The sequence below is a fragment of the Varanus komodoensis genome, unplaced genomic scaffold, assembly GCF_004798865.1.
Source record: "Varanus komodoensis strain SLA01 unplaced genomic scaffold, ASM479886v1 scaffold3, whole genome shotgun sequence".
In the NCBI taxonomy this organism is placed as follows: domain Eukaryota; kingdom Metazoa; phylum Chordata; class Lepidosauria; order Squamata; family Varanidae; genus Varanus; species Varanus komodoensis.
The window spans coordinates 22631327-22647496 of NW_025335761.1; the positions used below are offsets into that span (position 1 = coordinate 22631327).

General features: G+C 40.4%; 1 long non-coding RNA gene across 1 annotated transcript; it reads right to left on the minus strand.

The window, feature by feature from the left end:
- Nucleotides 1–88: 88 nt before the first annotated feature.
- Nucleotides 89–11996, minus strand: LOC123026904. Its single transcript, XR_006415409.1, has 3 exons — nt 11903–11996; nt 8182–8312; nt 89–556 (listed from the first exon to the last, which is right to left on the minus strand). It is a non-coding gene; the product is annotated as an uncharacterized LOC123026904 (long non-coding RNA).
- Nucleotides 11997–16170: the final 4174 nt, after the last annotated feature.

Genomic DNA, 16170 nt, shown 5'->3' on the forward strand with positions numbered 1-16170 from the left:
AAATTGAGGCTTGATCCAGATGAGATGGAGGCACTGTTGGTAGGTGGGTCATCTGTGCATGTAAATGATGTCACAGGAGGCTATCAAAGTAAATCATAAAGAATCTTTATTTTGGGATAAGCCTAGAAGATATTTATACCCAGTAAATGGTGAAGCAAGAACCCTCCTGGATTAAAGCACTGATTAGCTAAGAGAGGAAAAATGGCAGAGATTGAAGAAACAAAATATTTTCATGTAAGATCAGCTATGGTAGACAAGTGGAATCTCCTTACTATGTTTGGTCTTCTTCTATGGAAATTTTACAAACATATGGGATTAAACTAATATATCTGTGATTTTGGAGTTTGTACTGTAGATGCTTTTTTCATTACACTTTTGTATTGCACAGTCATTGGAATCCTTTCTATACTGGCTTGGATCCTAGGTTCTTGTCTGCTGTATGGAGCATCCCATGAGTGGAGAAGATCTTCTCAGCTCAAAAGAAGTTTCAGCCAGTGGAAAGTGATGGAAAAGCAACTTGGACTGATTCCTCATTCTTATGCACTCCCTTGTATTCCTGAAAATCTGCCCTGAAGGACTGGAGAAGAAGCTGTCAAATACTTACATACATCTAACATCTATATATCTATTTACACACACACACGTTTTGTCATTAATCTTGGTTTGTAAACTGCCCTGGAAGTTTTGCCAAAGCATAACAGGTTTTTTAAAAACATACATTCATACAAGAATGAGAAAAAACAAACAAAACATTTTTCAGCCACTCCCAAGAGGATGATCTCACAGATGTACTTGAGGGGAATGGAGATGACTACTAAAGCTGTACAGAAACAGGATTGGTCAATATTACCCCTTCATTTGCATTAGTGCACCATATGCTAATATTGGGAGAGCATGAAAACAAATGCATCCAGGTCTAGATGTTCAGGAAGCATTTAAAGATGCACTGCTCCAAGGCCAGAATGTATGCGCACCTAACTGTTAAAACCACAGGGAGTAGACAGCTTTAGTCCCTGCAGGAAACCTATCCTTTTCAGGAGGTTGAAGAAAACGTGTCACATTCTTCAAATAGGAAAGAGGATTTAGCCTTGACAAAGAGTAAATGGGAATGGCTAGTTGGAGTTGGGACAGTTTTGGGTTATAGAAGTTGATTTCTGCTCTTTTAATGTCAAACTGTTCTTGAGCAATAGAAATCACAGTGAAGCCTGATTTCACCGGCCCAGCATGTTGCCTTCTTCCCATGCTGATGCATGGCTTTTTAAATTTGTTTTTAAGTTTCTCCCCAAAGACCAGTCATATGAGTTATTGAAGGCTGCCTGTTCTTTTGCAGGATCTGGCAGTCAGACAAGCTACTGGCCTGCTCTCTGAAGCTCTTGAGACACTGCTGAGGATGGCTGGAGTGTGCACGGATGCCTTTCAGCCCAGCAGAATCAGGTGACTTTAGGAGCCAAGAAGATCCAATTTGGCCATATATACCTTCAGGTTCTAATCTGCCTCATCACTCTCAGCAACATATTGCTCACAGACAGGCTGAGGCTGTCCTTTCGCTCTGCCCAAACCTGCTGAACTGCTGCCTTGCCTCGTCTTGCAGCTGCTAGCCATAACAGCCAGAATGGTCCCTTGTGAGCTTCATCCACACCATAAAGCAGATGTCCTGGACCCCACACTTGCCAAGCACGAGCATTCTAAATAGCCACATGAATAGATGGAAGTGGCTGTGGGTCCAGCAAAGCCGAAGGAATCTTTCCAATACGGTGTTTTTTGTCTTTGTTTTTTAGGGGCTATAGAGAATTATCTCTATGCAGTAAAGCTTTTGGCTCTGTGCCTCTTCTGAAAGAAGACAGGGCATGTATTGCAAAAAAACAATTGATTAAGAAGAACTAATTATGGATTTGGAACACATGTAAAAGCTGGGCGTATTCCAGACTGGAGCTAGGCATGTAATTTCTTTTAGAGGAAACCTGCTATGGACTTCCCCACCCAGCTCATACTACCCAAACCCTTTCCCTTTGGTTTCCTTTCCCTTCCACCAAACCTTGATAAATTGCTTCAGCATCATTCATAGCAGAAGCTACATGCTCTCCAATAAATGAAAGTAACACCCAATCCATTCTACAAGTTTACAATCTTTATACATTTACTCCTATTCCCTACTCTTTTTCTTACCCTTGTCAAATTTTGCTATCCCCAATGCTCAAGGTTTATGGTAGCCCAAGAACGACAAGTTCTCCACTGCTGCTGTAAGCCTACGGTGGTTTCCACAGGTATGAACCTCTTCTCAAGTTGGTGGGTGATGCACCCATCATTTCCAGGCTAATGCAGCCCTCTGCCCAGGCACACTGTCACAGTAGTTGCATTGTACAGCCCACATTATGTGGGCCATAAATGGTTAGATAGTATTGGAGTGGAACTTGGGACGTATTGAGCCATGAAACTCAATGGGTGACCTTGAGCCAGTTACTGACTCTCAACCTAACCTACCTTACAGGAATGTTGTGAGGATAAAATGGGAAAAGGGAAGAGTGCTATGTAAGCTACCTTGGTTTCCTTGAAGGACAAAGTACAAGATATACATGTAATAATAAACAAACATGAGTATCTTTAAAGAACTAAGGAAATGTCAACACATGCCCAGTAAAGATGTATTGGTTAGCCACCCTTATGTGGAGGGAATGAGGCGTATAAAGCAAAGAAGAAGATGCTATTTGTGCTATTAGGAGATGGTAGCTAAAGGAGAAGAGGGGCCTAGCTAATTCTTCTGTCTGACCTTGAACCAAACAGCCGGTTGGTAATTTTAGAAGTCATTATGTTGAAGATTTGAAATAGTATAAATATTTGTTCTGGCTATGTTCCTTTTTTGTTACAATAGTCCTCAGATTTTCCTTTATGTGTAAAAAGGACTGGCAGCCATCTCTATACAATACGACTCTAGAGTGGCAGTTCCTTCCATCAAGATCCAACCAGTCTTTGTACAGCAGAAAGATAAAGCAGCAGAGAAACCCTTATTATAATCCTTGCTTTATAACACATAGAGAGCAGGCTGGGAAGAGGTAATATTAGTCACATGCTCTACAATGGTGCCCTCTGCTCTTTTGTTGGCTGGTAAGGACAGCCACCTTCATTCATGTCATCCACTTCTGCTGAGCGACAGCAGATACAGCAATCAAGCCTAGTTTGATGTTTTTCTTATGTAACGGCATTCAGTCTTTCCCTGAAACACAACTTTTGAGACTGAAATATATTAGCATACTTTATGATTCCATAAACAATTGTGTACCCTCTAGAATCTTCCTGATAATAATGTTTTGTGGCTTCAATCCTCTTCCAGGTCTTTCTCAGCACTGATATACTATCCTTCAAGAAAGGTGCTACATCATTTCTTCCCCACAGCACACAGCTTATGGCAGAGGCTTCGATTTGTAATTGTTCGTAAATATTATTTAGAATTGTTTCATCAATGTGCAAAGGAGTAGTTACTAAGACAGTATTTTAAGAGCACAGGAAAGTGCTTAGGGAGTTCAAAGTCTGTGTACTAAAATAGCCCTAGGACAAGTCACACAGCTGTTCTGTTCCCTCAAGTCATGGTTTATTGCAAGCACTCTGTGTTGGAAGTGCCCAGGTACAGCTAGAAGGTATAAGAACAACAAGCCAGATTTTTGCATTTACTTGTTTCCCCTTGAATTTCATTTATTTCCTTTCCAATTCTACCAAAAAAGATTTTCTGCCTATCTGGGAATACAAATGGCAAAATGATTTAGCAATGCCTTAATTACCTTTGGGATATAAGAAAAACAGAGAGGAGGCTTAACGTGACTGCTCTATTGTATCCTTTTTGGTCTAATGTAGACCTTGTTAATGTATTTCTTTTCTTCATGCAGAAAACCCCCCTACCCTTTGGTAATATTAGCAATCTGCTGATACTGCAAAAGCCACCTGCGGATAAAACTGACATGACCTGCTTCTCACAGGTATCAAATTCATTGGTTACCCTCAGAAAAATCCAGGTCAGATGTCTACCTGCATTTGCCATCTCTTTCTTTCTTTCTTTCTTTCTTTCTTTCTTTCTTTCTTTCTTTCTTTCTTTCTTTAAAAAAACTGATCAGGAAAGACAGGTGCTAGCTTGGTTTTCGCAGAAATTTGATAAAATAACTGAGAAATATAGGGCCAAGTGTGGATGGGAGACGAGAGGAGAGGAGAATCCAATATATTCTAATTGTCTGGGATGACAGGTTAAAGATTACAATAGCATTGCACAAAAATTATTTTAACTGTATGCAGGAGAGCCACTTACCAAATACCCCCACATGCAAAGAAAAGTGTTACAAGGAATGAACATTATTTTTTTAAAAGCCATAACTATATACAGCATCTTCACCTTCTGCCATGCTGTTTAATAGTGCAGAAATGAGGATACAAGTTAACACAAAACATGTACTCCTAAGGGAATACTGTAAGTGACTGAAAGCCACAGGAATGCTAGGGAAGGCCTAGGGTTTGAAACAGGCCTAGTCATTAAAAACAGAAATGGTTAGGAATGTGCTTGATAAATTATGTAATTTAATAGATTTTCAAGGCAAGGCCCCCTGCCACAGGAATAGGGCCAGAACTGACTCCATGGTGAAAGTGGTTTCAGAGTTACAGTAACTTCAAAGCTACAGCTAAATGAAGGTGCATTTAAAAGCCTGGTCTGAAATACTTCTGCCATAACAGTACAAAAGTTTTACCCTCTGGGTATCTTACAAAATGGTAGCATCTCCAAAACTGCCAGTCACACACAACTCTTAGGTGGCAACCTTTTATTGGCCAACTAGCCCGAGAGGCCCCTTCTGACTCGCTCTGTTTCTATGTTTCTAACTATTTTGGGGCCAATAATTATGTCACAAGGTATGTGGCTGAAGCAAGCATCATCTGTTGGGAGAAGAGTGCATAGAATTCCTGACTCTCCAGATTGACCAATTTTGTTGGGAAGTAGGCCCTTTCTGGCCCCTCCAAAAAGGGGACCATTAATGATGTCTTAGGGTATGTGGCTGAAACTGGTGCCATTTGGTAGAGGACATCTTCCTGTATCTTAAAATATAGAACCTGACTGCTTTACCTGGGCTTACTCCCAAATCAAACTATTTTATGTGATCAGAGTCATAACCATTTCTACTCTACTGAGATAATAAAGAATTCATTGACCCAGAGAGCGGCAAGAGTGCTAGGGGATGATGTCATTAACAGGTGCGAGGTGGAGACACACATCACTGTTTTATTTATTTGTATTGATTTTTTTAAAGATTTCTATATACTGACCTTTATTTAAAAAAAAAATCCAAGACAGTTTACATAAAACCGGTTTACCAAGATGTGTATGTTGTAAAAAGGACATGTAACTCCATTTAAAAAATCCAATTGGTGTTGCAAAGTGTCACCAGCAATAGAAAAGATCCTTGATCTTCCTAAACTTACTGGACATAGAGTCAACTGTTTGAAAAACAAAATTGAACAAACTAATTAATCAATTACCATCATCTGAATCATTTAGGGGACTCTTCATAGCGCAGATGGCATCTGTTTCCAAAATGCATGGGAACCCTGAGAAATAGAAATTGTTGACACTTTACTAAAGTCACCAATGATAAAATCCAGTATATTCTTTTGCTCTTAAAATGTTTGAGCTTATTCCAATTGTTTGCCTGACAAGATAAATCAATAAAGAAGGAGAGGAAAGAGGAGATGCTCCCAAATGGATGACTCCTAGCATTGAGCAGCTGTTCCATCTTTTCCTTAAAGGATGTTTTGTGGAAAGGAAAAAAAGATGGAAAAAAGGTAAGAAAGCAAGTAAGGGTTAGAAATGGCAAATGACACCATGTGAAACTGCTGTAAAAGTCCATGGATGATGCAGGGTGATTCCTAATAAACCTTCTGGAAGTACCCCAAAACTACTAAGGAGTAGATTTGTACCACCTGGTAATAACAAAAGATCTGTAATTCTGGACAGTTATGAAGATTTCATTTTCCTTGACACAAGCATTTAATACAGAGAGTGTCAATGTGCACAGGCTGGAATTCCAACATTTTGTTGGATTAGCTTTCCTGTCAAAACCCCCAGGAATTTCCCACAATTCAGCCAGTACCAAACGTTACTACTGGCTGTGGCAGAAACAATTAAAGACCCCACAGAATAGCTGAGCAATGCCAGCAGAAGAACATCATTGTGACATATGATCTGGCTATTGTGAAACTTGTTCTTATAATAAAAGTAGAAGGAAGTTCTAAATTTGACAAATCGCTCCCAATGCATGGTGGCTTTCACATCTGCCTGCCCTGTGAAAAAGTTGGCCAGGCTAGTTCCTCCAATAGTCAAAGTTCTTAAAAGAACCAACATTGGCTGCCATGATCAGGTATGCAACATTGTGAACAAAAATTAGATGCGCTTCTGATTTTACTGGAGCATGAAGGGTGCTGTGCAGCTTTTTCTCCTGAAGGCACGCAAGTCTGATGTTTATAGCATTCTTGGTCCTGCGGTATGGCATGGAACCCTGAGAGAAATGAGCTAATGTATTCCATACTGTGGATTGTAGTAAGTGGTTCAGTGAAGACAATTCTTTTGAAAAGACAGATTCCCAACTGATTTATGACCTTTGAATATCATGTACATCACCAAGTAACATTGCTAAATGCCACAATGACACAGTTGTGTAGTTAATTTTTTTGAGAAACTTTTCATTCTTAAATGATGAAGTAAACATTAGGATGGACTTGCAGTCAAAGGACAATTAACAGCACAGAGTTGTCAGAAAACTAGCAGACTTACTGGAAGCACCTATGTGTAAATCCTTGCCTTAGATTTCATTGCTTCACTGGATATCACAACACAACGTTCTTTGAAGAGAGGGCACAGGCTGTTTTTCTTTATTAGGGTTGGGGCTGGAGTATAGGAGAGTGGAATGGGGAGTTAATCTTGGGATTTCTTGGGAGTTGTATGTTAGCTGTTTTTAAAAGTGACATGAATAATACAAAGATGTCCATCTTACTTTGAATTAATTGCTAACATACTGCAGACAGAGGGAGATGAGAGAAAGAAGCTTGCCTACGACCACCTAGCGAGTTCATGGCAAAGCTGAGATTGCAACCAAGGGCTCCCCAATTTGTAGCTTAGTCCCTCAACCACTATACTATGCCAGCTGGCCCCACTCCTTGAGTACTACACCCATCCACATGAGCACCTGCTTCTGCAGCAAACCCCACTCTGCTTGCCCATTGCTGGACTGTGGACTGGACTGATCTGGAAATTTCACCTCCAGAACTGCTTTTCTTATTTTAAGTAGATATCCTGCTTTGCCTTTCTGACCCTGATGCAGCTTCCAGACTTTCTCAACATCTCCTGCTGCAACCAAGTGCAGCTCTGGCCTGCCCCTTTCCCTGCTTCTGGAGATCACAGGATCAGCTCAAGATATTTTGCCACCTAAAGTGAAGGATAAGAGAGTGCCCCTCCCATTCCATGTGCAGAAGCCAACTGAATAGGCCACTGAGTGTTATTTCAATACTAGCATCAGGATAGCATCCTCTATCACACCTGAAGAGCACAGGGTCCAGGACAGGCTATGAGGCATAGACAACTCTTAACAGAGGGCAAGAGCTAGGATGTTACTCCACTGTCCTCAGCATTTGCAGTCTTGGCATTTAGTCATGCCAGCCACATGACCACAGAAACTGTCCATGGACAAATGCTGGCTCCCTTGGCTAAGAAATGGAGATGAGCACCACTCCCTAGAGTCAAACACGACTGGGCTTAATTTCATGGGGAAACCTTTACCTTTATCTAGGACTAGTCCTGGGCAGTCATTCACTCCCAAGTATCAGCGCTGTTCTAGCTGTATATCTTGATCAAAGGTCAGAGTCATTAGTATGAAGAAGGATTTATGATTAACTCGTACTGAACAATTATAATAGCCACTTCAAAAGGAAATCTGTATTACAACTTTTTCCGTAAATGTGGAGCAGTATCTCAAGATCAGAATATTGATTTTGTAGGATGACTTTTCTTTTCTTTTTTCTGTATAAATGAGCAGTCTGATTCCCTCCTCCTTTAATAAAGTCTGCAGAAGTTTAGCCAACAAGAAAACATTTCTAATAGGAAATACTTTTTATACGTCTTTCCAACAGTATTTGATTTAAAACTGCTAAAGCTATTACCTTTTTGCTTTTAGGTGGATCGAAGCCCAGGACTCCAAAAATATGACTACACTTCTCTATTTGTCTGTCGATCTTGTGCAGTAAACTCCCCAACTTGGAAAGGATCTGAGCCAAATGTCTTTTGGTATCTTCTGAAATGTAGAAGTCAAATTTAGAATCTAACTCTCCTCCCCGCATGAAAATATGTCTTGGACATGAACATCTTCAGGACTTCATACAGCATCAATTTTGGCATGTTTACTAACCATACAGGAAATAGAATAGCATATGAATTCATAAAATGAGGAATGAAATTAGATGCATACATGGTTTAAGGAGAATATCAAAACCAGATCCCACAAAGGGTATTTAAAGGCTATGGTTTAGTTATCTCATTAGGAAGAACTCTGATTCAACACTATTACTTTATGTTCCTCCTTATAGCTCTTTCTCTCTCTCTGTTTCTGGTTTTTGTTTGGTCTGATGACATTTTAAACTGGTTAGTTCAATCCTAAACCATAATTTACTAGCCATGCCCACCATGACCACAACGTTAGAAGTGTCTGCCATATGTTAGCAAAACATGTGGTATCCCAAAACACGGTGACTCATGGTTCCTGAATTTAAATCATTTTCATGAATTTAAATCATTTGTTGTTTAATTGCATAGTTATGAACATTATTTTCACAGCAGTCATTCTGCATGATGTTTATATATTTGTGTGCATAATTACATTACCACCAAATTTAGGATTCAATCCCATTGACCCAGTCTGAATGATACAAGTGTGGTTAATAAGATATGGTTGACTACGCCACAACATTCTGATAAGCAAATTAGTAAAAACTGGACTAAATAGAAAAACTATTAGGTGGATCCAAAATTGGCTGCTGAATCAGACACAAAGAGTGCTCATCAATGGCACCTTCTCAAATTGGATGGAAGTAACTAGTGGGGTGTTACAGGGTTCAGTCCTGGGCCCAGTGCTCTTCAACATCTTTATTAATGGTTTGGATGAGGAAGTATAAGGAAAGATAATCAGATTTGCAGATGATTCAAAACTGTGTGGTATAGCAAACACCCCAGAAGACAGAATAAAGATCCAGGGCGATCTTGATAAACTTGACCACTGGGCTGAAAGCAACAGAATGAGATTCAATAAGACAAGTGCCAAGTCCTCCACCTAGGAAAAAGAAACCAAATGCATTAATACAAGATGAGGAATACATGACTCAACAGAACTGAAAGAAAAAGATCTTAGAGTAATTGTGGGCAATAGGTTAAATATGAGCCAACAATGCGATGCAGCCACCAAAAGGGCAAATGCAATTTTGGGATGCATTAACAGAAGTATTACTTCCAAATCATAAGAAGTTGTAGTTCCCCTATACTCCTCACTAGTCAGACCTCATCTGGATACTGTGTCTAGTTCGGGGCACCAAGATTTAAGAAAGATGCAGAAAACTTTGAAAGGGTCCAGAGAAGGGCAACAAAAATGATCCAGGGTTTTGAAACACTGCCCTATGAGGAAAGATTGAGAGAACTGGGCATGTTCAATCTTGAGAAGAGAAGAGTGAGGGGAGACATGATATCACTCTACAAGTACCTCAAAGACTGTCACAAAGAGGAAGGTCAAGATCTCCTTTGGCTGATACCAGAGTGCAGAACATGGAATAATCAGATCAAGCTGTGACAACCCAGATATAGGCTGGTCATCAGGAAAGGTTTCCTCACTGTCAGAGCAATACGACAGTGGAACCAGCTCCCTAGATAGGTTATGTGCTCTCCCACACATTCAAAACGAAACTGGACAGCCATCTGAGTTAGATGATGTAACTTTGTGTCCTACAACAGCAGGGGGTTGGACCTGTTGGCTTTCATGGCCCCTTCCAACTGTATGATTCTATGACTTGTTACAGGTTAATCACTCCCACATGTGGAGGTCACATGCTGCCTCATTACCCTAATTGCCCTTGCTGATCTCAGGTCGTTATGATGTCCAAATCCAAAAAGTGTGGCTTGTTGGGATGGTTAACACATCATCCAGAATTGTGGCCTGTTGTAGTGTTGTGGGATGGTTGGTTATCATCCCAACAAAGTACCCTCACTGGGTTTGGGTGACATGAAAAGTTGTGGTTGATTGCAGCGATCATGAAAATTAGGTCAGTTATTTCAACAGGAAAGAATTAATCTGGAATTCTATAATCACCTCGGAGTAAGGACCATTAATCTCACAAGGACCTACTTCTGAGTAGACATAGAATTGTTAAACATGTGCCCAACTGTCTCATTGATGAAATTGTGGGAATTCGGCAAGTACATGCCTATAGGTTCATGCCCACTGGTACATTCATGCTTATAACTTGCAAAGTGGAACCAACTAATCAAACATTTTCAGAAAAGGAAAATATGCCTATGGGAAACTTCCCCATTATTCCAAATGGAAAAATGTATTTAACTTAACCATTATGACCAGAAATGAAAAGTCAATTGAATCAGCAGGTGATGAAAATTTCGATCTTATTCCTCTCAACAGGAAATGATGGCACGGAATGTATTGGCACGGAATGTATTACAGCTACCTTTTCACCTGATTCAGAAATGCTCTTTCAGGTCACAAGAAAGTACTCATCCCTGATAGCAGCCATAGACCCACCCTTCTCTGTTACTTTTTGCTTGGGTGAGACCAGAAAGGAGCATTAACAAGTGGTAGCGATGGAGGACAAGCCCCATTCTGAGATGGATCTAAATTTGAAAGGGCCCATTTAAAAATGGGATGATGTTTGCCAAAGCAAGAGATTTGAAACCATGATTTGAACTACCTAGTGGGAAATTTGACTTCTTTAGTGACCTGGAATTTCTTTGTTTGCTCAAATAACATGTTGATATTCATAGACCCAACTATGCCAGGTCTGCTGTGAACCTTTCTACTCATAAGTGACCTAGACAACCCCTGCACCCAAGTAGGTGGCAGAATATTGCTTTGGAACAACGTAACTGTGATCAAGGCACTCCAGAAAGATCTTCCAAAGATCAAAGAATGAATGTAATATTTTCCTTTCTATGACTGTGACATCCTCTCAAGATTCCAATTCTAAGAGTTTGGCTATTCAGTGTCAATATCACATGCAAAGCTTCATATCCAACCCCAGGGAAATCAGCTCACTGCTGAAGTCCCTTATGGGCCAGGGGTCATCAGCTTCCTTCATCATCACTTTAAGGACTGCAGTTCTGCCCACGCAAAGAGACAGGGGCACATAGTTATCCAACACTGACCTGAACAGGCAGGGCTAAGACCAGGAAAATCGACAAATAGCTAGGACAGGCCCCTCTTTAACAATACCCTTCAGACCTTTCCTTAGTAACTACCTGACTTACTTCATTTGGCAGGGGTACCTGGGAAAGGCCTCAGAAGAAGACTTCAGGGTCTGGATAGGTATCTATTGGAGAAGCCATGTCCTTATATAAAAGGGGGAGGAGAAGGAAGCATTCCTTTCAGGTGGAATTTAATGGCAACAATTTGAACTGATCCTAGAACTCAAACCAGTACTAGAAATGGACTGGCAGACAGCCAACAGAGGTCACTGGCATAAAGTGATTGAACTGGTCAGTTAATAATCTTGCAGGTAGCCTTATTTTGGACTATCTTTCCAAATGGTTTCCAGTGCCACAAAGCATGGATCAATCCAAGTAGGAGGTTACAACTCTAACTAGTGTGTGTTAGATTAGCCTCTATCATACCTCTGTCAAGTAGAAGTTCATAGTGGTTTAACTTGAACAGTTACAAAACAAATGGATGAATTTGGATGTATTACTCTGAATGATGTGATTTACATCTAGTTGCCTGTGGAGGAAAGAAAAAAGTTAATTTATAACACCAGGTCCTGGAAAAATGCTCTTAGAAAAAGTGTGAGGATCTAACATTCCCGGTACTTTTTTTGCTGGTCAATAATGTTAGTAAAGCAGTGGATCTTGTTAGTATACTTTTTCATATTGAGTGGTATGTCATTCACATTATCCATGGCATGATTTGTGGAAATTGTAAATAGCAAACAATTGTTACAGGAAATCTTATACTTACAGTATCATAATCTGTTTCTTGCATATGCAAGATATCTGGACATGTGCCCCAATGGACAAGTTTGATGTGAGAACATTGTGAAATTTTCATTATTACCACACCATTTATTTCTGTTTGCTCTAACTGAGGGACAAAGCAGATGGTGATACCAAATGATCATTGCATTCACACTACATTTGTCCTTGTGAACGTGAGCCTGGAGACAACCTGTGAGCACAAGAAAAGTAACTGTTGCAGTGACTGCACAGTGAACAGTGTGCACAACCTTGATGGAAGCTGAGAAAGTTGTACGTGGGGGAAATTCTTTTTACATGATTTTTTTGGGGGGTGGGGAGGTGGATTTGTTGCCACTCCATTTCTAAAGTTATTTAGGTAACCAAAGGGGACTTACGCCTAATTTCAAAAAGAAATCCATCCCTTTTTTCAGATGGCTTGAGAGGAGAAGGACAGCTGTGAAGTACAGGTATCCCAGTCTAGAAATAGCGTTTTCAGGTAGCAGCGTTGGAAAGATACCTCTTTGAGAGCAACCGACCACAAAAGCAGACAAACCTTCCTCCACAGTGTTTTTCAGATGTCTTAGACTGTAACTCTCCTAGGCAGCATGTCCATGATGACTGGCCAACACATGTTGCAGTCCAACATATGTAGATGTTCTCATGTTAGATTGGCCCTTCTTTATAGAAGATAGAGTGCCCTTCTCCATAGAAGATGGTCCTCTACTTGAAAGGCTGTTAAAGGACAGTCCACTGTTTGAAGGTCTGCCTGGCCCAAGTCTGGTTTGAAGATGAATACCCATAAGAGGGGAGAACCAGAGCCATCCTAAAGCTTCCCCTTAATGATTCACAGCCAGGGGATAGCCTACTGAGAAGACACACAGATCACCAGGTCACAGTGTACCTCAGTAGCATGAACATATATCTATTTAAATCATAGCAACTATTTGTAAATTCACACTCCTATGTGTATATTAGCATATGGAGATTTTATGCAAATTGGGGTGCTCGTCTTGTTTTGAATGATGCATCCCCTCTTTTTTGGCAGAGCATAAAGGGTTGGGGATAGCTGGAGGAGGCAGTCCTGAATTTGCTGGTCCACTGGGTCTGATGTAATATAAGGCAGGTGTGAGGATATGTGGGCTTTATTCCACATGTTGTGCAGCTTCCTGTTCCTGCCCAGCTGCTCTAAAAATGAAAAATGGTTAAGAGGAAGTGAGGAAGTCTTGGGGAGCAATTTCCTCAATGTCAGGCTATCATCATGCTGTCATTAATGAGACCTATGGGTGGCATAATATGTCTTTGCATTTTAATTCCATAGCAAAAAAAATTAGAAAGCTGTCAGAGGTGCCCATGAACTCTTCAGTCTATCCATAAATGTAAATCATCTGGAAGAGGAAGCCGTAGCTCATGGCTGGATCAAAATATGGCATTTGTGAGGCTCATTAGAGAGCAAAATGTTGGGACGTATTTTATTTCCTGAAGTGGCTGAATGGCACTTTCAGCTCATCTCTAATAAATGGGGAATCCCAAAGCACCACCATAGCAATTCCTCAAGAATCGTGATTCATTTTTTCTTCTGCAGAAACCACAACCAACCCTCACCTATCTGGGCTTAGGAAGACTGTGCTTTCAGGTCCAAATGCATGACAGCTTTTATGGAGACCTGAATTTCAGTGTTTTTCCTTTTTAGAAATTAATTGCACGTGCTGTAGTGTTGAGCGACCTCATGGCAAATACTCTGTATGGCCCTTTGTACTCCTGTAAACTGGGCTCTGCATGTGCATTGGCATCCCAGAGTTATGGGCAAAGTGAGTAAGGAAGTGAATGATTAAAAAATAACAACTGTGTAACTTGTTGGCCCTGAGCTCAAGCCCACAGGAAGCAATGTGGAAAGGCTGTGGATATTCATTGGAAAACAATTTTGGACCTATGGAAATAAAAACAGCTATTCCTGATATGGCACAGCACCTTGGTTGGTTTCCTTAAATAATGTTAGATAATGGCCATACATACTATGGTGTTTCTGAAATAGAACCTGATACATATTTTTACATATATTGCCTTCATATGCAGAGATGTGATTAAAGACTTTTTTTCAGGAGTAAGCCCTACTGAACTCAATGGGACATATTTTTGAGCAGACATGTATACACTTAAGCTACCTATCATCTATTTAAAACTATTTCTAGACTTCCGTAAGGTTGGAATCTTCTCCAGGGGGTACACAAGATGAAAACCACACAAAGTGGATACAATAAAAATCCATTAAAACATTTTCACTACAGTTCATTAAAAGCAGATGCTATTGATCAGTTCTAATGGTGAAATTACTTACTTGTTGCATTTAGAACAGGCATAGGCAACTTAACTTGTGCCAAAAGCTTCATGGAACGTTCAGTGGATGGTCAGGGGCTGCACACCAGCAGATGCACATGTGCAAGGTCATTTGCATGACCCACATAGTAAGTTTTACTCCCCTTCCCAATCTATTGCTGGAGGAAAATGTGGAGCAGCATCACTGCATCACTGGAGCAGCATCACTGGGATGAGGGTGAAGAACACAGAGGATCCCTTATTTACCCACTTCACTTGTCCATCTAACCCAGGACACTCAAACCTGACCAGCAACAACTGCTCAGGGTTTCAGCCAGGAGTTTTTCCTGTTCTTTCTGGAGCCATCAGGTTAAAGGTTAAAGCTCTCCCCATCATGGTGATGTTGCTGAAGTTCTCTCTGGTGGGAAGGGGGCCTTCACTGCAGCCCAACATCAGGAGTTCTCCAAGGAAAAATTGCATGCAGGGCAACATGTTGCACACCCTTTTTTCCCCACAGCATTGGGCTTCTGCCAATGTTTTTGGGCTGGCAGGAACCCAAGGCTCCAAGGCTACACTTGCAATGGTGGTGGACTTTTCATTGGCTTCATTGGCAGGAGGGGTGCGGAGCAAAGAGGAGGCTGCACAAATGGCCAATAGGCTGCATGTTCCCCATGCCTGATTTAGAACATTTCCAAGTTATTTTTCATTTTCAGCAAGGCTTTACAGCAGCTCAAGATAAAAGAATAAAACCACAATTTGAAAAGGAAGCTCTTTTATGAAAGACTCACTGAAATGAATGGAAATTCTATAAAAACACCGCTGGAGCTCTTACACAGCTCCCACTCACTGCAGAAGGGAAGAGATGAAAATGTGGTTTTATGCAGGCAAAATCTTGCTCAAGATCAAACAGATAGTTTTCACACTGGTGCGGGAACTACTTCAAATGCGCTTCAGTGATTTGATCTTCAAAAAGGATTCATGATAGGACAATGCAGGAGATGATGGACTGCTGACAACATTATCTTTCTGTTTGTGAATTTCAGAGAAGAGCCATGACAACTCTTTAAAGGAAAGATTGCACCCCATCTGCAAAGTGCACACTAATGTTTTGCCATTTGATCCAAAGCAAAACATAGCTAAATCATTTATAGGGATTGCTTTACAGTGTTGCAATAAATTCACATGATGATATACTGATATGAGAAATGTAAGTATGGGATTGAAAACCAGGGAATCAGCACATTCTGACCTGATGAAATTTTCAGGATAGGAGTTAGGGTATAACTGGAACTGCCAGAAAATCTCCATTTTAAGAAGGCCAATTATTAGATTTAATGCAAATTATTTGATGTAATTTTACATTTAATTTGCTTAACATAATTCATTATATTTAGAAGAAAAATGTGTTGTTATGTTTACAGAATGTGTTCTTAAAGAGCTATAAAAAACAATTTGTTTCTGTTTGATTTGCTGCTATACACCACCAGGCTGTTCTTATTAAAGCAATGAGCAACAGACAGGCAGTTCCATAAGTGCACAAGTTATAGATCTTCCATATGAGTGAAGATTTTGCAGGATTACTTTGACCTGGAATGCTTATTTTGGAATTTCCTTGTTTA